The sequence below is a fragment of the Pteropus alecto genome, unplaced genomic scaffold (assembly GCF_000325575.1).
Source record: "Pteropus alecto unplaced genomic scaffold, ASM32557v1 scaffold65, whole genome shotgun sequence".
NCBI lineage: Eukaryota > Metazoa > Chordata > Mammalia > Chiroptera > Pteropodidae > Pteropus > Pteropus alecto.
The window spans coordinates 7034719-7055801 of NW_006439191.1; the positions used below are offsets into that span (position 1 = coordinate 7034719).

General features: G+C 41.8%; 4 long non-coding RNA genes and 1 pseudogene across 6 annotated transcripts in view; 3 read left to right on the forward strand and 2 right to left on the reverse strand.

Annotated features, from left to right (window-relative positions):
- Positions 1-21083, reverse strand: part of LOC107195959 — a 304896-nt gene that overhangs the window by 9398 nt on the left and 274415 nt on the right. The gene's annotated exons all lie outside the window — the stretch shown is intronic.
- On the reverse strand, positions 368-6548 carry LOC112483256. Its single transcript, XR_003047564.1, has 3 exons — positions 6456-6548; positions 4425-4588; positions 368-537 (listed from the first exon to the last, which is right to left on the reverse strand). It is a non-coding gene; the product is annotated as an uncharacterized LOC112483256 (long non-coding RNA).
- Positions 6529-21073, forward strand: LOC107195958. The gene is made up of 2 exons (XR_001517271.2): positions 6529-6988; positions 19586-21073. It is a non-coding gene; the product is annotated as an uncharacterized LOC107195958 (long non-coding RNA).
- Positions 6995-8499, forward strand: LOC112483257. Its single transcript, XR_003047567.1, has 2 exons — positions 6995-7205; positions 8017-8499. It is a non-coding gene; the product is annotated as an uncharacterized LOC112483257 (long non-coding RNA).
- On the forward strand, positions 18356-18474 carry LOC112483297 (annotated as a pseudogene).

The window sequence follows — 21083 nt, forward strand, 5'->3', positions numbered from 1 at the left end:
GTTGCCAGGGCTGGCTGTGTCCAGCAGTAGGAGTTGGTGTGTGTTTTGGGGACTTACTCAGCTCTGCCTTTGGGCCTGAGGAAGAGGCACCCCTGTCCTAAACCATTTATTTTAGACTACCTCCTTAGATATCAAAGTTAAAATAAAGGCAAATAAATGTATTAAAAACACATGACTGCTTCTGTCACTTGGGATCCAGGGCTCAGTGCTGGTCCAGAATGCTCCATAACCGAGGTTGGCCACATAATCTGTGGGGCCGAGTGCAAAATAAAAGTATCCATTTTATAAAAAAAAAACAAAAACAAGAAAAGTGCTGTGAAAGATACATATAAAAATACTTTCCCTCCTTCACCCAGTCTCTCCCTCTCTTGACGCATAATGGTGTTTTTTATTTGCTCTGTCATGTCACCCCGAGGAAGAAAATTTTACGTTTTGAATTACTGGCATGCATCTTGCCATTCATCTTTACATTGTGCAATGGCGGTTATGGCAGTTACGAATGTCAACACTGGCACATTTTGCTCGTACGCAGAATCACTGAAACGACACAATTTGCATTTTGTTGCTCAATCCCTGGAGCTGGCCAAGGAGACAAAATAGGAGCCAGACTTGGGGGGGCGAGAAGAAGGGAGGATTTCCCCCCAGGCTTCGAGCCAGCGGAGGGAGCGCTGGTCTGGAGATCCTGCCTGGGAGGGATGCGAGGGGACCCTGCCTTGAAGAAAAGCTGCTCCCCAGGAGGGATGAGCATCCACGGTCTCATGTCCCTTCCCGTCCCAGTTACGGTTCTGGAGAGATTTAAGAACTAGTGTGGTATCTGCACACGGTAGCTAGACACGTGTTTACATCGTTAAACATTCACTTTGCTTTTAAATTGATTCAATGGTGGTATAGATGTGACGTCCATCAAACGAGAACACTGAATGCTAGAACTGTGAGTAGTCTTTTTACTTAGAAAATTCGTGATTTAATTGAGTTTTCAAACCTTTGCAGCTTTATTTAAAGATTTCGGTTTAGGTTTTAGGTAAACAGAAATTATAATTTCTATCTTGCCTTTAATGTTCATGGATAACTTTTAATATTTTGAGAGGGTAACTTTTAAAATAGGTGTACAAAATAATGAACTTTCCTTTGGTTACATTTGCTTCAATTTACGTTTTTATTATATACTTTGTAGATTTATATTTTACTTTGTGCTAGAACAATACTGTATCAAAACAAAAATGTAAAAATCTTGTTCGTAACAATATAATTAGTGATTTTACTGGAACAAAGGAAAGAATAATAAATTTTTATGGGCTAAATACATAATACTTTATGAATTGTGGATGTCTTTCCTGTATTACTCATTCAGACATCACCAGCCCATAAACAGGATACCTTTATGTGTATAATAATAATTAACTTCCATTGTCTTTGATGTTTTCCAAACTTTCAGTCATATAAAACCATAGCTTTACTCATATTTATTTTTTAACTTTTGTTAATATGAAGGTAGAAGTTTCAATGCTGAGAGGAGAGAATTTTTTTATTTAACTCTTTGTTAACTTGATTTATAACTTTTAAGTACTTAGGCATATGGTTTACAGGCCTCTATTTGTAGTCTTGTCCTGTGCGTCAAATATTAGGTAAAGGCCGGTTGTTTTATTAAAATTTCTTCTCCTGATCTATAAAAATCTCACACATAGAAGAGAGTTGGCTTTTGTGAATGGGACCAACCGAGGGACATCGCTTCAAATGTCCCACCTCTCAGGCTCTCTCTGGGGTATGGACTCTGGGCTTGGAACAGTTGATAAAATTACTTGCACTGTCTAGGTTAATTTTTCCCTTTGCTCAAACACATATATTCAAATTTTCTAAATTAAATGTAAGCATAATGCTACTGCACTGTAATCCAGATGCTTAACTGGTTAAATTGTTCCTAATTAGTTTATTCGTTGTTTTATTAAATGCAACATGTTACGGTTTTTCTACGTTTTATAATTTCAGTGTTTTGCCTTCATTCACGTAGCCATTCATTCATTCAACACAGCTTCACTGTTGAGCATTGAAGACAAACGTGAATAAGATATCCCGTTTTTACTTCGGGCGAGATACTGGAATAGATATTATGAATAGGTCTTGGCTGTAAAATAACTAGTCAGACCTTTTAATAAACTGCTATTTTTACACAAAATAAGAGAAAACCTCACCATGTCCTCCCTACTGTCAAGAAGTGTGAAGAGTCTGAGATATTACCCAGCTTTCAAACTAACAAGTCGCCTGCAACAGTTTCATGGATGCGGGTGGAAGACAGGAGACCCCTCGGTTATTACTACAACACGGCAGGCGGCATGAGCTTTGCGTTCTCGAGTCCCCTGTCCGCTAAGCCTCCTGGGGTGGTGGAGCAGCCCAGGCGGATGCCCTGTATGCGGTGTGTTTGGTGTGTTTATATTATGTATGAGGAACGCTCAGATTAGGAAAACCCACTCTTTTAAAAGGATTACTAGCACACTTGCTCAACGTTTGCCCTAGAGGGAGAGATTCTGTTTACTCTTCTGGATAAATCCACCCCTTGCCCCAGATGGAGAGAGCATTTATATCTCCCCAGGCTGTTTGCTCTACAAAAATCCTTGAAAAGATAATTCGGAACAATAACTGTGAATGCTGCTCCTCAGAGGACACACAGAAATGTGAAAGACTCATGGATAATGTTCTCCCAACACCCACTGAAAAAAATAAACAAACAAATGAATACAAATGGACAATCAGTAATAAGTAGATATAAACTGGACTTATTCTGAGGGCAAATACCAATATTGGAATACTAAGCAATGGCTGGGCGGGAGACCTGAAACAGTACATTACAGACTCTAAACAGAGGCTAAATCATCTCAATAACACCTACTGGTTCCCAGCATAAGCAAATGATACTGGAACCAACCAACAAACAAACAACAACAACAAAAACTCTGCTTTCATTCTTGGAGTAAGTGAAATGTGATTACCATATAATAAGACCAAATAAATAGGAGCACATAGTTTGGAATCACCAAACACATGACGAAATCAGCCACCACAAGTGAGAATTATCAGAAAGAACAAAAATAGATTTATATCCAAAGCAATTCAGATATTGAAGCATGAAATAAAAGAATATGATGAAATTACCAGATAAATCTGAATAAGAAACACATATGACTTTTAGAAATGAAAAATATTGGCCCAGGAGACTTTATGGATGAATTAAAAAGATTAGGCCGGTATAAGATAAAAGTAAGTAAATGGGAGAACTATGAAAAAACCTAGAATTAAACTCAGCGAGACACAGATATAGAATAAGAAATATTAAGAGGCATGCAAAATAGAACAAGCTCTAACATAAACCTAATCAGAGTAAATCTCCCAGACGGAGAAAATAGAAGAGACAATTTAAGAGACAACGGCATAATGTCGCCTTAATTTGCTGATACTCCCGGGCCCCTGCAGTCTACCTGAACAAAAGAGGAAGCGTTCAGGACACCAACGTAGAGGGGGAAGCAACATGGTATGGCTGGACTCACCGATGGGAGGCAAATAAAACGATTTCCTAGTAAGTTCACACAGTTCAGTAAACGTGTACCATTCTTATTGACGTAAAGGCCAAACAAATAGAAATTCAGTGCCTAGAATCTTAATTCTATTCATCCTAACTTCAGTCTGGTGCCCTCATTTCTATTCCAGTATTAAGCAATAGTATTTTCTCGGCATAGTTTGCAGTTCCAGTCAGACGACAAGAATGAGGCCGAGCTAGGGGACTCCCACCCCACATTTAGTACGTACGCATTAAGTATGATGACACGTCAGTCACTCTTCAGGGTAGCGGGGGACCGTGGAATGGCTGTGTTCTCATGCTCTTCGACCCCGACCCCCCGTTTTTCTAGACCACGTGGTGTATTACATTTCATTAAGTTCAGCTACTTCTAAGCCGCCAGGTTCCCTGTCAAACTCATCTCTTAAATTCTTTGGCTATTTTCTTGAGCAATATTTTTTTTTAAAAAAAGCAAGCTTTAAAAATACTAATAACACAGTTTCCTCCATAGCCTGCTGGTTACAGGCTGATTTACACACCCAGTTATGACTGGGCGAACCTAAGCCAGGTTCCCCTCACGCCCATGGCCCCAGGCCCCAGCACAGTGCTCGGCACATGGTGGGAACTCAGTCCTCATTTGTCCAATGAATAACGAAGACGGCATTTAAAACTTATTAGACAATTTGGGCCATGGTCTCATTTGGTGAAATCACATGAAATGCATGCAGCTGAGCATCCGCCACCTGACTGGGCCTTGTCTGGAAGAGAAACACCATCTCCGAGGACTTGTGGCTGGCGGGGACCCCTGGGGTGAGCTCCTGGGCTGTCGTGTCTGTCTGTCATCACCATATTTCCTCCCCAGCTCTCGGGCACCCACCTTTGCTCATTTGACGGCTGATTTCCTGCTCAGCTTCTCCAGCCTGACTCACGGCATGACCTACTTTCCAGGCTCCCAGGCTCTGCCAGGCACTCTCCTTCCTGGCATTGCGCTTCTGTGGACTGATAACTGGGAAGAACCTGGTCTAGGGAAGGATGCTCGCCCTTTACAAAAAAAAAAAAAAAAAAAAAAATTACCCACTGTCAGCCCTGAGTGTCTTGTCCTGGGTTGGAATGACCTATTTCCTACAAATGCTAGATTTCTTTGTGTTCTTAGAACTTCTTTGAATGCTTGAACGAACTTGCTTTTTTATATCTCTTTTGGTAACCTGAATTCTCCCTTTCTTTTCTCATCTTGGGTTTCATTCAAAATCTTGCCTGTTTCAAATATACAGCCAACCAGTCTGAGGACAGACACCAAGGCCTCCCCACTCCTTGAAAAGCAAACCCCACCAGTAACACACTTTCTCCGTGTAAGCACTGTACACGGCTGGGCACGGAACTGTGATAATCAAGGCAGCTTCTGCCAGGACTTCTGGGTTGTCACCCTTGCCTCCCTCTGTGACAAAAAAGAACAAGTATGAACTATGTATGCATCAAAAAATATCCTTAAATTTCTTTTTTTTTTTTTTTAAAGATTGTTCCTACTTGTATTTCCATTTCTTTGTTCTGCCAACTGTCCAATGCCTTTTTTTTTTCCTTCAAAAAGATGATATCCCCAGTACAGTACAGTGGCATACATCTTGGAAGTCTGCCTTGTGCACATCCAGCATCGGAATCAAGGTCAACGGCATTTTTTCACTAAGGAAAATCAGTTTTTAATTACGTGTTTGGATCATCTAGTGTTTGTTTGTTTGTTCCAGCCTTTCCCTTCCGACACCCAGCTCTCTCTAGGACATTCCCAAGGGCTATCGACTCCTGTCGTTCACTGTTTTTCCTCAAATATAATGAAGATTAACTCTAATATTGGCTTAAGTAAAACATAGGTAGGTTGCTCTACAGAAAAATGAATTCCATAGAGCCACATGCGAAAGAGGAATAATTTCGTATCATCTATCATTATGATTATTATTACCATTATTATTATTATCACTATTACAACCACCACAACTACTATCCCTGTTATTATTTGGCCACGTGACAGTGACACTTTAAGGCAGATTCCACCCTTCGTTTTTCTGCAGCATCCAGCTGAGCCGGGCACCATTCTGGAAGTCTCTTTTGAGACAATTCAGAAGCCATAATTTTCTCCTAGTGGTGAAAAATCATTTGGGATAAGGCCATTTCATAGCACTGCGAGGTTGGAGGAGATTTTAACGTGTGTCTCATGCCACCACCGTCCATTGCCCCGGCCTTCTCTCTCTGTGACATTCCTGCCAAGAGAGTGGTCTGGCTTCTGAGGGGACACCGGGGACGATCTGTTTGTTCTCTGACTCAATGGAAGGTTCTCTTTTTGATCATCTTTCACCTCGTTCCTGAAGCAATCATACTTTAACTGTGGTTAGATGGCTGATCAGTGCCAAGGGGGCTGAAGGTACTAATTGTAACACAGTCCAGTTGCATAAAATCCATTTGCATAGAACTCTTTTGAATTCGAATCTTATCTCCTTGAGCCCTGAGAACGCCAATTGTTCTCCTGTTGTAAGTTAACAGCTTTGCATACTTTAGAAGCAATGAGCCTAAACAAAAAGGAATTTTTTTCCAGTGGTTTGCCTTAGAGCCAACGGAAGCTGCAGCGAATACCCTGCGAAGAAGGAATTTACTGGGTTTCACAGCGAGTCTCCTCACTGATCCATGCTTATTATTACAGTCTTAGCCCGAGTACCTCTACTGTCCTAGAACTAACCTTTAGCTAATGTTAACCATTAGGCAAGGTATGATTTCTTTCTTAAGCAACAGCTGATACTTAATAACCGCCCTTACAAATAACTTTGCTGTATTGTACAACTCAAAGGAACAGATGGCATTCTTCTATTTTCTTTCAAACGTTCTTATTTCTCATGCGATTAACTTATTAAAAAGCTAATCTCACCTGTAACTGGAGGCAGCTAGTTGGGGATATCTCGCATTTACAACACATATTTTGATGTGAAACAAATCCTCCTTTCTCGCTGTTTTATATGTCACTGGTGGGAATTAGAAAGGGGGTAGCATCTAGAAGGAAGAACACTGATTCATGAATGGCCATTGATTTCGTCCTGGGGAGGACTGAGTCTGGGAATTTAGCTACTCCTGGCAGAGTACCTCTGAGCAGGCCCACAGAACCACAGGCTTCCCAGCACCTTAGACAATGGTGTGTGAGCAGCAGCCTCGTGACTCATGGAGGGCGAGCTGGCAGGGGGTGATCCAGAGCAGGCAGGAGACTACTTCTAACGAGGAGCTACACTGTAGCCAAATGACTAGCAGCGCTCACTCTGCGTGCTGGGAAACTGGGCCGTCGGCTGCATACTGCCGCCTCACTTCCTCCCCCAAAGAGGGTGTGTTTGTCAAAAAAGGCCCCGGGCCTGGAGCTGAGGCGCAGGATCGGACACATCTGGAAGGTGTAAGGCACCGGGCTGGCAATTAGTAAGTATGGCATCAACACGCGTGGAGCGGATTCATCCTTCCGTCTCACACCTGTGAGAGCTCGAACTTTAAAACTCGAGTCTTAGTTTGTCAGTTGGGAAATTTGTAACTATTCAATGACTTGCCGGATGTGAATTCTCGTCGGGGTGGTGGAACGTGGCTACTGCGGAAATGATTTCCTTTGGTCAGATCCATGAGTTTCTAAGCCTTCCGAAAGGTGATTTTTTTTTTTTTTAGACAACACGGAATGGTCTATGAGTGTGTGCTTTGACTCCATACCACTATAATATGAATAATCATATTATAATTGTATTTCAAATAACAGTAGTCTATGAGCTAAGTAATTTCTGTTCAAAAATGTGACTCTATGAGTGACGACAGTCTATTGATGATCTTCTTAGAAGACTGAAAAAAAAAGAAACTCAAAAGTTTATATATGTATACATATGTGTATATGTGTAAATTCCAGAAATGAACATATGTAGAAAAATACACTTGTGTGTTTATCTATGTAGGTTGAACTGATCTGGATATTATTATGTGACCATTTGGGCTTTCAGGGTTTAAGGAGAGGTAGGAAGCGGGGCATCTCTACAAAAAAAAGACTGTTCTTATGTCGTTTTCAGTCTGGACAGAATTCAAAAGTATCAGGGTTTTCACAAACGGCCTTCTTCTCAAAGCTTTCTTGGCCAAGTTTGGATACCCCAAGAGGCTGAGGAAAACATCTGACCTTCTGGCACATACCACACTGTCTAAACCTTTTCAGGCTGACCCATCACAGGCAATGAGCTCAGCAAAACAGGCAGCACCTTAAGCAAACAAGACAGTTAGACGCGAAAGACAGGCCACCTTATACTTTAGTTCCTGTAAGAAACGGTCAATTCAGAAATGTTTTCTTTTCACTGAGTTAAAAATAGCTGAAGCTGAAATAGCTCATCCTATGAAATACTTAAGAGTAAAATGTGTCTTTTACTTTTTTTTTTTTTTTTACTCTCTTTCCTTAAAAAAAAAAAAATGTGTCGTATTAGACCCATCAGGCAGCTGCAGCCAGGATGGAATGTTAGCCATGCCACCGGATCCGAACCGGAGGGAACATGCCTTTCATCTTAATTCCAGGCTGGACAAGGGAACGCACTATATTCTCCGCTCTGTACGAACAAGAGGAAACTTTCCCAGAGTGTTTTTCTTTTGCATTTCTGAGTCTTATTGGATTGGAAGCTTGTCCATGCGGCCCAGCAGGGTCCATTTTCCATAATAAGGCTAAAAATATGTCGGCAATGTTTTCTTTAGCACGGTCTACGAGGGTCAGGCACGAAAGTGCCAGAACTCCTTTTCTTGCTGATTCTAGTTCACCTTTCCCCGGAGACGGTCCCGCTGTTAGCCTACCTTTCTTACTCGGTGTTATTCTTCTGATAGGCCACGTAACCCGGCGTGTAATCCAACATGGAATAATTGTAGAAATTTATTCCACGTCCCTCTAAAATACAGATTTTGTTCTTTCTTGATGGTTATGTCGCCAATGACTCACTTCGGTAAATCATAGCCCTGGAAATATTTTCCTGTAATGGGAACGCATTGTCATTGAGTCATCCATACTCTATCAGAGTTCGTTGCGAACACTGCATCTAGACTTAGAGGGAGTTCATCTAACTGGATTATAAAGGGATAATAAAGCGATCGGGAGCATAACTTTAGGTCAGAAGAACTGAGCTGAATCAACTGATACCCATATAATCTTTGGTAGACTTTATTGCCAAATCTTACTTCTTCATCTGCAAATCAGGTACGTGAAGGTGTGGCAAGGATTAAATGCAATAATGCAGCCGATGTCCTTAGCATGGTGCTGAGCTTCTTTTAAGGAGAGATCCGATAACCTTGGTCTCACTTCTAAGCGACTGAACCAGCTAACCGCAGATAGAGTCCGTAACTCCATGGGTGGAAACGCTCTCGTGATTAGGAACATCATCCCAGACTTCTCCGGATTTCTGGACACGGTTATCGTTCAAGCTCTCTGGACCAGTGGTCCTCAAAGAGAGGCAGCTTTGGTCCCACAGCAGACGTTTGTTTTTGGCGGTTGTGATGTTCAATTTTGGTGGTCCTACCTTTGGTGCAGTGGGTCCCTCTGGCATCTAGTGAGTAGGGGTCGCGGATGTTGCTAAACATTCTATTAGGCACAAGGCAGTCCCCTGCAACGAAGAATTATCTGGACCAAAATGTCAATAGTGCAGAGGTTGAGAAATCCTGGTTTAGAACAAAAGCTTTTAGGGTCTGCTGTTGGTCTGGAAAGATATCACAGGAGACATTAAAAAAAACCAACAACAAAAAAACCCCACACCTCTTAAGTTTCATTCCGTGCCTCATTTATTCCAGGGACAGTTCTGAGTGCCTACTGTGTTCAGAGCTGCACTGCCGGTGGTTGAGACAGTCTGGGTTTCTGAAGCCGACAGGCTTCTCACGAGGCCAGGATGCTGGCTGATGGGTGAAGGACAGATGGAGGAATTAGCTAAATCCTCCTGATGATAAATGCATGCATTTAATCCTAGAGATTAAATATAAATTAGAAGCGGCTTTAGATGCTTTAATATCATTCCTAAGACTTAAGAATTTTCCAAAGTAAATTCATCTCCAAAGCAAGTTAATATTTTTACCGATTCAAAAGGGTTTTTATTGCTCGCAGTGATATGTAGAAACCAGCCTGTCTTACAGAATGGCTGCTTCTTTCCCGGGTCCAGGGGTTACCAGATGCCAGGTGTGGAGAATGCCAGACGTGAGGCTTACAAAAGTGATATTCATTTACAAGAAGTTAAAAGTTTTGTTTGTATTGAATTCAAAAATTAAAAGTTAAATTTTTAAAAAAATTCAATAAAAGTAATTTGTTTCAGCTTCACATCTTTTAAAGCTCTGAACCTTGCTTCGCTTTTCCGGACTTGCTATCTGCCTCCATCAAACTGCAAAGAGGTTGTTTCAATTTAGAGATTTAAATTTATGTGTAATCTCATATTCTAACCAATAATAATTTATAGTGTAGATTTTCCCCCTGCATGTATATAATAAGTGTTTTCAGAGTTATCCCATTTCTTGCTTACTTCTCACGCTCTAGATGTATTTGTCATAATTTGCTGATGATGGCTTCTTTCCGATGTCCCCCAAGTCAATCCCCACGACCAACCAAGGTGGCCCCATAATCAGAGAAGTAAATGAGTCCAGTCTCTTGTCACTTGAAGACTATGTTTATGGTCCGTGGCCAACTGCAAAGTTCTCAGCCACATATCATTCTATTTTTGGTGCAGAGATATTATTTTGCTAGTGTTGGCATGTACTTTTCAGATTAAATTTGGATCAATACTAAGATTGTTAATGTTGTAATTGATGATTGATTGAAACTAGAAAAAAGTAAGGAAAGCTTAGTGTAGGATATCTATAGACTCCTGCACTGCATGTTATTTTCATTGATAAATTAGCTTAAGAACGTGGACAGGAAATAAAGGCTATGCAGTGGAGAGGCGACAGTAAAGGAAATCGTAGATTCTGATTCTCGTCCCAGATGGGAACTTCATAACATCACTCAGGCCTTCCAAGTGTTCAGTAGCTCATTTATAAAAATGGATGGATTGAACTTCACCATCCCTTTTTAACACTATATTTCTATAATTCCGTCGAAAGAACACTGCTTTCCAATAAGTGACATTATGTAGAAAAGAGGTCTATAATGAAATTTAGAGCGCATGAAGACACTTGATTAAATAGTAAATTATTTCTTAGCGAGAATGCTAAGAAGGACTCTATGATCTACGAATGGCTGTAAGTCTGTTTTGAAAAGCTGCCACTGGTGGTTCCTCTACATAGGCTGATATTCTTCTTGCCATGTGAGTTCACTGCCCTGATCACAGGTAACCAGATATTGGGCCACGGAAGCACCTAGTACAAGCTGGCAATGTACGTGTTGGCATTATATATACTGATATATATACTGATATATATGTACTGATATATACTAATATACTGATATATCTACTGTAAAGTGAATGGCTGAGCCAATCCTTCTTGAAAAGTTTGCTTTGAGAGAAAGTCGGCAGATAGTGGAGTGGTAGAGAAACCAAAAGAACCACAAGAACGAGGCAATAAAAAGAAGAGATGAGGCATCAGAAACCATAAAAAAACCCAAAAAACAAAAAACCAGAATCCCGTAGCAATAAAAGCCTGAGGCAATCTTTGCTACAAGCAAGCAGAAACCCCGAAGTACCAATTTACGCTTAGTACCAAATGTCTAGCCACAAGCGACATATTCAGAAAGGAGGAATCCTTGGCAACGTATATTAAAATCAAAACCAAGTTTTTTTAGGTTGTAAAACCATCACGACTTGACGGTATCCATCACATTCGTAAGAATTAGAGACTAGGAGAATAAAACAATGGCCTTTCCGTAAATGGAATACATTGCAAACAAATGCTGGCTATGTGCCTGTGAGCAAGTTAACCCAGGGGCCCTGCTGGTGTCTGTAGAGTTGACATTCACTTTGGCCATGACCTTGAGTTCAGTGAGGTTTGGAATGAGTCGGTTAAAACGAAGCCGCACCGTTTCTGAGTGAAGCACTAGAACTCTGCCACCCCACGTTCTGCCTTTTTCACGATTGTGACTCACGTGTGCCCTTTTCAGCTGCCAACCATCACTCACTCCTCTTCGAATTCCCACTGACAGCACGGTATGGTGCCTCACACATAGTAGGTCCTCGATACATACAATGCTGAGGTCACGATGAGGTGACAAACAGTAGTTCCTTTTTCAAATATGTATAGTTGAGTTCAAGCACTTTATGACAGGCTTAAGGTATACTCTATATATTAAGAAACAAAAAACAAAAAACAAAAAACCAGAAAAATATATGTGGGCTGGACATACTCAACATTCTCCGGACTGCCCTGGCTCTGGTTACCCAGTCAGTCATGGCTGGGTCACATGATCGCCAGAGGTCAAAGCTCAGAGAACGCAGCTCTGAAGCTTCTGTGCACAAGGGTGTAATTTCAAGTTACTAATAACTCAGGAACACTTGATCTCTTCCTTATTCTTGCCCAGATGAGTCACTTTCTTGGTAGTTTACCTTGAGGTCCTCCTATTTATACACAGCGCACCAGCTGGCACGGAAAATGGTGTGCATCTGTCTTTCATATTCAAATACGTTGCTCTAGGCAGTTTTCCTCCCTGTACAGTTCTTGTCCTCAATGTTTCATTTCTCTAGTCCCGTTGTTTTCACCTAAAACTATGGACGTTTCTTCCAGGGTGAATTAATTAGTCTTGAATATACCGGGGAGGTGGAATGTCTACCTTTGACTGAATTTATTACAGCAGAACAAAATAACAAAAAGAGCCACTGCACTGTTTCCTGAAGAATCGGCCAGAAGAATGTCTACTTTTCAGAGGCTCGTTTGTTTTTTTAAATCCCCGAAGAGAGATTTGACTCAGCAAAAGTGAGTTTTGAGCCTCTTCAGCAGTGGCGGCAGCAGCTGGGCTGTGGATCTTGGCTCTAGGTCTGGCCTGGTCATTCAGCAGATACTGTCCCTGCCAGGCCCTGGAGCTGCTTTTAGCCACTGCCACAAATGCTGCCTACCAACTGTTGCCTAGGTGAGGGGAGCCTTGGCCATAAATCCTGGCACCCTCCCCTCCCCCCAAATTTGCCTGATTCATTTGTTCACACCACGCCTTCAGGCGGTGGAAGCTGTGATTGCTTGGCTTCTCATTTGCGTTCTCTCTCTCTCTCTCTCTCTCTCTCTCGACCTGGGAGTGATCCAGCCAAAACTGGAATTAGAAGAGGCACCCCCACCCATGCAACACCGATGCACAAAATAAGAAAAACGACTGCTACTTATTTGAAACTGTTTTTGGGGTTCTTTAAGATGCCCTGCAGTTTTGTTTTTTTTTTCCTGAGCACATTTTGGGCTTTGAGTAACAGTTTGCTTTTTGTGGGTTTGACTTAAGGGTTTTTCTTCTTTGACTCCACGTAGTTGTAGAAACGGCAATTGCTTAAAAAACGGCGTGACTCGAAATTCAGAAGCCACTTTTAAAAAGATTGATCGATGTGACTACATAAAAATAAAAATATTAGTGTATGGCAAATTTTTTTTTTTTTTAAGGAAAAAAGTAGAAAACACCGTGAGTAAAGTCATAAGACAAAATAGGGGAAAATGAAACATTTCGCTGGCAAAGGGCTCATTTTTTTTTTTAATATGTAAAAAGCTCCTACAAACCATCAAGAGAAAGGTCAACAACTTAGTTAAAAAGCTGTAAAATATAGGAATAGGAAGTTCATGGAAATGAAATTAAAGTGACTTTTAAGCACATGAAAAGATGCTCAAGCTCATTCATAACATGAGAAGTACAAATTTGAACTAACTACAGATACCGGACTGAACAAGGCCCAGGTGTGAGTGCCAGAGCTGGGAGCGCTGTGGATGATCAGCCACTTTCACATAGTGCTGGTGGAAAGATAAATTGTTACCACTTCCAGGGAACGAATTTGGCAAAATCTATCAAAATTATAAGTGCACGCACCTGTTGAACCAGAGATTCTAAAACATTATACTCTGTACATACTCATGCTTGTCTGTAAAATGGCACATATGTACAGGTATTCCTTGAGGCAGTTACAGAACAAAAGATTTTAGACAACCCAGTTAGAATACTATTAAGCTGTTAAAAAAGAATAAAGAAGCTCTTTGAATACTGACATAGTTCCCCAGGAGACAGTATTAATTATAAAAATTGAGGTGTGCATTAGTACGTACAGTATGTTCTCGCTTGTAGAAGTAGAAGGTAAAATTATAGACTGAGACACAATATTTATTTGCTTAGATTTGCATAAAATATCTGGAGGCAGGATGCACAAAAACATTCCACAAGAAAGGAATAAAATGGATGGGATATTTAAAAAAATTTATGCTATGTAAATGTCTCTCCTAATAAAATATTGAATAAAAAACATTATTGGAAAAGAATGTCATAGAATAAGTGTCGCAAACAAAAGACTGGCAGCAGTACCTGAGACTCCACGCCAGGAAGGTCTATGGCACGTGTCCCTTGAAACAACACGTTGCATCGTCATTCCCCTTCGTCTTAGTTTGGGCTGCTGTGACAGAAAACCACAGACTAGCTGACGTAAAAGAATGGATATTAATTTCTCACAGTTCTGGAGACTGGAAGTCCACGTTCAAGGCACCAGCAAATCCAGCGTCTGGCGAGAGCCTGCTTCCTGGTTTGCAAACAGTTCACCTTCTCACGGCATCCTGACGTGGGAGGGAGGGAGAGAGGCATGGAGACGGAGTGGGGAGGGGGAGAGAGAGACAGAGACAGAGACAGAGAGAGGGCAAGCTCGTGTCTCTTCTTATAAGGGCACTAATCCTATTCATGAGAACCCCACCCTCATGACTTAATTGCCATCATATTGGGAGTTAGGATTTCAACATAAGAATTTTGAGATGACACAGACAGGCAGCCCGTAGCATCTTTATACATGCCTTTTATAGTGTACTTTTCAAACTTTGTACCTTTTTTCTCTCATCGATTTTCTAAATACATTTCTACTCCTAAATTCTCTTGTCCTATAATTATGTATTACTATTCTATCGATCTATATATTAGCTTATATATTAGTTTGCTCAGAGTTTAAACAAAATTAAACTCTATTTGTAAACTTCATTTAGAGACACAGGACACTAAATGAGGTTTTAAACCTGAGGCCCTTATTCTGAGAATCAGCGAGACAAGAGTATGGTTTGGACTTACGCAGTAGAATTGAACGTAAATAAAATATTTAGTCAAGCTGGAAATTTCCTTATAAGGAACTGGGCTTAAGCCAGATATGCTGGTCAGGTTCAAAGAGATTGAGAAAATCTTTCAGTCTACTAAAGTTTTGAAGAACTGCCATTGAGTAATCAAAGATTTATGGATAGTAAGCGAGTTCCAAGTGACTACGACCAGGAAAATTCTAGCAACTAAGAAGAAACTTACTAGCAATGTGACCAGATTCAAATTACTCAATCTGTCAAAATCCTAGCATCTTCATCCATATAGTGGGGATGTTTCGGAGAGACCAAATAAATTACATATAAAGATGATGGCAGTGGCCACTGTGGTAGCCACGCTCCAAGGTGACCCACAATGATTCCTACCTTTCCATATTTATACCCTTGTGTCACTTCAACTACCTTGGACCAGGGTTGGCCTGTGACAAATATGGCAGAGGTAGTGGTATGTCATTTCTGAGGTTAGGTTATAAAAGTTCTGTCTTTGTTGTGCTCTTTTTATGTCTGTCTGTCTGTCTGTCTGTCTGTCTCTCTTTAGGGAAAGCCAGCTGCCATATTGTGAGCGACCCTTTTGAGAGAACCACACGGTGAGGGGCTGAGACTCTGCCAGCGGAGTGTTCCTGGAGGCGGACCCTCTAACCCTGTTCCGTCTTCAGGTGACTCCAGCCCCGGCCAGCACTTTGGAGAGCAATCTAAGAGATACCCTGAGCCAGAACTACCCCGCTAAGCTGTTCCCAGATCCCTAAGCCCAGACACTTTGTGTCATAATAAAAGTCATTCTAAGTCACAAAGTTTTGACGTAATTCATTACGTTGCAATAGATAATAAACACAGCCGCCTAACAATAACTATAATAACTGATCGATCAGGTTCCTTTTTCTCTTCGTAGGAAGAATTTGCCAGTGTTGCTAGGGTCCGGACTTGGGTACAGTGATTCCAGTGGAATTATTGTCCTTCTGACTCGCCACGTAGCTGTCTGAGGCGACGGTATCCAACAACTCAAACACGTGTCACTTCTGCCGTGTCGTCCTGATTACCTGCCCCTCCTGGCATCCAGTACACAAGTCTCATTGGCAGCGTTTGGGAGAGCAAAGCTCCTCATGGAGACGAGAGTCCTGCTCGTCTTCGTTGCTGTCGATACCGAACCACTGCACCCCATGTGCTGCCTCGACTATGACTGAAGGTGAATGACATCCACTTTTCACCTGCAACAACCACGCCTAGAACGCACGCAAGAACTGGCAAGATGATCTCACCTTTCAGACCTCAGTCCGGAACCACTGCTTCCATCGACCTGATCCTTACCTTTTTACAGCATTCTTTCGTACTGTTTATAGGTCCTTGTCTTTTCTCTGGTTCCTTAATTCTGGCTTTCTATCCTTCAGGTCCTCTTCAATAAACATCTTACTCTGTTTCACTTGGCCCTGCTCCTTCTCTTGGTGCTGTCTCTTTCGGGAGAGATTTGGCCGTATTTGCCTTGGCACTATAAGCTGGACTCGGAAAAATTCTAGATTTGTTGCCTGTTCTCACCGTTGAAATGTCGCCTCTGACTCTTGCACATAACCACGTGGAATTATTCACCCTCCCTTGGTTTGGGCCGGGGTAGCTTCTGCTCTTTTCTCCCTCCTCAGATCTCCTGGTTTCATCTTGTTCCTTATGCCAGCATCTCTTGATGATGCTATTAGTCCCTAAATACAGACCACGGGGGTTTCGACTGTGGTTGGCGTTCAAATCGCTTGGAGCCCTTAAAAAACATTCAGATACCCAGGTCCTCTCCCAGACCAATTAAATCAGAATATCTAGGTATCGAGGTCTCAGGATCAATATTTATGAAAAGCTTCCAAGTTGATTTCCATGAGTAGCCAGATTTTAAGAGCAATAACGTGCAGCTAGGGCTGGGCAAATTCAAAATGCTGTACTCGCGAAACGAAAGCCATGTGGGAGCCAGATTCACACTCGGGTGGCCAGTCTGTGACCTCTGGAGGGTGAGTTGACAGACAGCCTTGCTGGGAAGCCAGGGGTTTTGTTTGTGTATCCCACTAGATGCTCCCGATGGGCAGAGCAAACAGTGATCAGAGAATTCAGAAGCAATTAGCTAGTGCACACACTCCCAGGGCAGTCCTGCTCCAAGGGGACATGTGATAACCTGTAAAGAATTATATGTTTATGGGGAACAAACCCTTGCTGAAAGATGGTGTCATGCCCACGTGCTGTACAGAAAAAAAACGGTCGACACTAGGAATCCCAACCCAGGGCTAATGCCATTTTCTTCTGAAAAGTTCTGGTTGTGCACATGGAGATTCGAGAGAGAAGCGTTAAAGCTATAAAGAAGGAGAAATCAGAAGCTTGCCTTTTGAAGGGAGAATAAAGTACCAGTATCTCCAAGTACAGTTCTTAACCTGAGCATATGACCGGCCATATTCTGTTACAGTCGTTAGTTATAAATATAACTTTTAGAATATGGATTCGATCTTCCAATTACTGTGAACAGCAAGATTCTCGAGGTGAATTAAAGGCCATTTTAATTGCTTTCAAATTTATCTCCTCTAACACTTATATATGACAGCACTTTTAAGGGATGCTTATATGCACAGCAGATGCTTTCTGAATTAAAAAAAAAAAAAACATTTGACGGAGTAGTTTAAGATGTTTTAATATAGCCATCACCACTGCTCCGTGGATTAATTGATAGAAATGGTATCGATAACTTTTAAAGGTTTTTGTTAGTTCTATTCATAAGCTAGAAGCAAGGAGATTGATTATACTCCAACCATAGTCTTGATAAAAAAATGCATATATTGATATATAGTAACTATATTGAATATATATATATATATATATACACACATATATATATTCATAAAAGAAAATTCAATATTTAAAATTAGGAGCTCTTCAAAATTTTTCAATCTTCCAGACTCATTCTGGTCGATGGTCCAGGTTATCGGAGCTGTGAGCTCCTAGGGGGACAGGAAGGGGCTGCTGGTCCCTGAGAAGTAGGGCCTGGAAAGCCACATGGACCTTGTTTGGAATACTGGCTTCTCAGCACTCGAGTTCTGTGACTCTAGGCAATCACTTAACCTCTCATGCTGAGTCTCCAAAAGGATCACCACGTCTGCTTCCCCAGGTGATTGCTGTCATCAGATATTGTGATGCCAAGCATATACATGGTATTTTTTGAATGCTTATTCTCAGCAGACACTTGGTGAAGTGCATGGGGACAGAATGAGAAGTATAAAAGTGTGGCCTCTGTATTTTAGCAGCTGACAGTATATTTAGAGAGATAAAATATCAAGAATTGGAAAATAATTCATTAGAAATACAAGGTACCTATGTTAAGTTACAAAGTAATATAATTATTAGGTGCTATAAAGTATACAAATTCAGAGAACGACTATCTTCCAGAATCATGTATCTTGAATATCATAAGCCATAAAGATTCTTTTTGTTAAATATGTCCTCTAACCCTCATACTCACCCTATGTGTAAAGAAATATGATTTAATTTAATCCTCAAAATCACCATTAGAAATGTCATTTGATCAATAAGTAATTTTAAAAATGTATCCTAGTCTATGGCCATGCTCCCCTGAACAAGCCTGATCTCATCTGATCTTGGAAGCTAAGCAGGGTTGGGCCTGGTTAGTACTTGGATGGGAGACCACCCAGGAAGACCAAGTGCTGTAGCCATAAAAAATTAAAAAAATAAGAGATTGTAAGCTGACAATCTGTGAGGTCAACCAAGAGTTGCCTCGTCTAAAAAAAAAAAATGTATCCTAACTGTGAAGTATGTAATTACTGTATGTAATTAGTCAGAGATTCTGAAAATGAATCAACTAAATGCTATTTGTAGTACAGAGGGGGTTAATAACTGCACCTGAATATTGAGAATATTAGACTCGGGATCTGTAAGCTGCCACAGCCAATGGAAGGCCTGCTGGTGAGTTGAGACCCAGTGCAAGTAAGCCCCAAAGTGGGGCAGAGGTCGGGTTTCCATAAGCACCAGTGGTTTGGTTGGCGGGCACCTTCCAAGAGCTGATCTTCAGTACACGTCAGCAAAGATGCTCCGACAGCGAAAGGTGATGTCGGTTGTCTCAGGTGCTGGTCAGAGTCAAAAAAAATTAGGGTGGCCAAGAATAGAACAGGGATTCTGCATGTACAATTCTCTTTCGGGAACTAAAGAGACGAGAGAAGGGCGTTTAATTCCTTTCCTTTTCTGTGACATCACCAAACAACGAAACACTTCACCGTGTTATCGCTCGCAGCCTGGCACGAATAATGGATCAATTTCCTGACACGTTCACAAACACAGACGTCATAAAATCACTAAGCATGATTATAACACCAGGAAGTGTTCAGTCACTAAGGCTGTGATTATATGTTTTCCATGCTGTGTTTCTGAAGGTCAAGCTCCAAAGGTAGATCTAAATCCAGGTCAAAGGTCACTTCCTGGACATGATTTGTGGTCCCCTGAATTTTTGCTGTGTCTGTACAATACAAATTACTTTGAGCAATTTCATTAAAATCGTGTTCATTAAAATTTGGGGCGGGGGTTTGTATGAACAAAGGTTTTTAATGTAGTGCAGATAAAAAAAATTGATGGGTTACGTTTTCCTTTCTTTTTGCAACCTGAAGAAGAATATTTCACAATGCGATGAATCATCTGACATTCACTAGTACGTCCGTAGTGTGAAAGAAAGAACCCGGGACACAGGGTTTGCGTCCAAAAATGTGATTTCTGAAAACCACGACGTCTTTAAAGACAGTAAAATAACCCATTAAAGTCTTTTTTTCTCTACAGATCTGAAGAAGCAAATGTGACGGTCGTAAAGAAGACAATTTTCATGTCCGAGAGACCCACGAACATGGTGCCTCAGAATAAATCCACATTCACAGGACGGTAACATTATTTGGAAATTATAGCGTCTTAAAACTAACCAAATCTGTGGAAAATGGGCACTCGTCGCTTCCTTGGAAGGCCTTTGGGAAAATACGTCTCCAAGTGTCCCGAGGAGCCAGCACTTCGGAGAGAGGGCAGGAACCTCGTGTCCTTTCTCTCTTACGTCTGGTCATGTCTAACGTGGGAGTTCGTTGAGCCTGACAGGCAGATCGTCCTTAAAGGCAGCTGATCTCATTCCCCGTGGGCGCCGAGTTCCTCCTTCCTGAACTTGTGGGTGAGCCCAGAAGCTCTGGCGCTGCCCATGACTCACCCCGCCCCCGCCCTACTGTGTGCAGGCGCCCTGAGAAGGCCCGCAGAACCCCATGGCCACCGAGCAGCGGAACGGCGTCTTCTGCGATTAGACAGCTCTCCTAAGCCTCTGTGGTTCACGCGAAAAGCATTCTTCCAATTGTCGCAGATGTGAAATACCCTGCGTTTTCCAGTCAACGATGAAAAGCTCAGGGTCCTATTTTTGCAGGAGATGCTGGCACCGTTTGAGTTCGAGGGGAAAGCATTCGAAACTTGAGTGGTATGTATATTTATTCTGCGTCTAAATCTTGCACACGAAGGAGAGATTTTTTTTTCAGTTATTCAGGTTTTATCAGGGTAGAGAAAGTCAAGACGGATGGTGCGCTCTCCAAATAAAATATTTTTTATTACGTTGACTGGATGCTTAACAAATAGTTATTTTTGGTAGTGTAAAATGGACTGCCTTAGCTCCTCCGCCCCTCGGCCCCCCTCGTCTGTGAAACGACCTGCGTGCCAGGTGCCACCCTCGTGCCTCAGGAATCCAGAAGCCTGGCCAAAAGGAAGCGCGCTAATGTCCTCTGTGGATCTGTTTTCTCAGAAGCCTTTCCTTTTTCTTTTAAAAAATTCTACATCTCCACCCCCATCCACCACTGAGTCCCTAGCGTGCCGTCTCCACGATCGTTCCTGTGGGGTCCCTAATAGTATCTCTCAGCCCCTCGCTTTCGGCTCTCCCTACATGCTGCTCCTTCCCCTGGAAGGACCTTCTTCCTCAGTCCTATTAACCGGCTCTGCTCCCTTATGGGCCAAGTTCAAGTATCACCCATCTAGGGTCCCTGAGAGCCCCATCGGCCACAGATGCTGCACCCCCTCCATCCTCTGCAGACCCCGAGGACCCTCCCAGCATTCTGTGCATGCCGCTGCCACGGCACCTGTCATGCTGAACTGTAAGTGTTGACTTACAAGCCTGACTCGACCATATTTATAATGCTATATATATTTTGATTCTGTAAGTTCTGGCAGAGTGCCTCGCACATGGTAAGTGTTATTAAATGCCCCCTGAATCAACCAATCGACTTAATAAAATTAGTCAAATGTTTTGCACATCATCTAA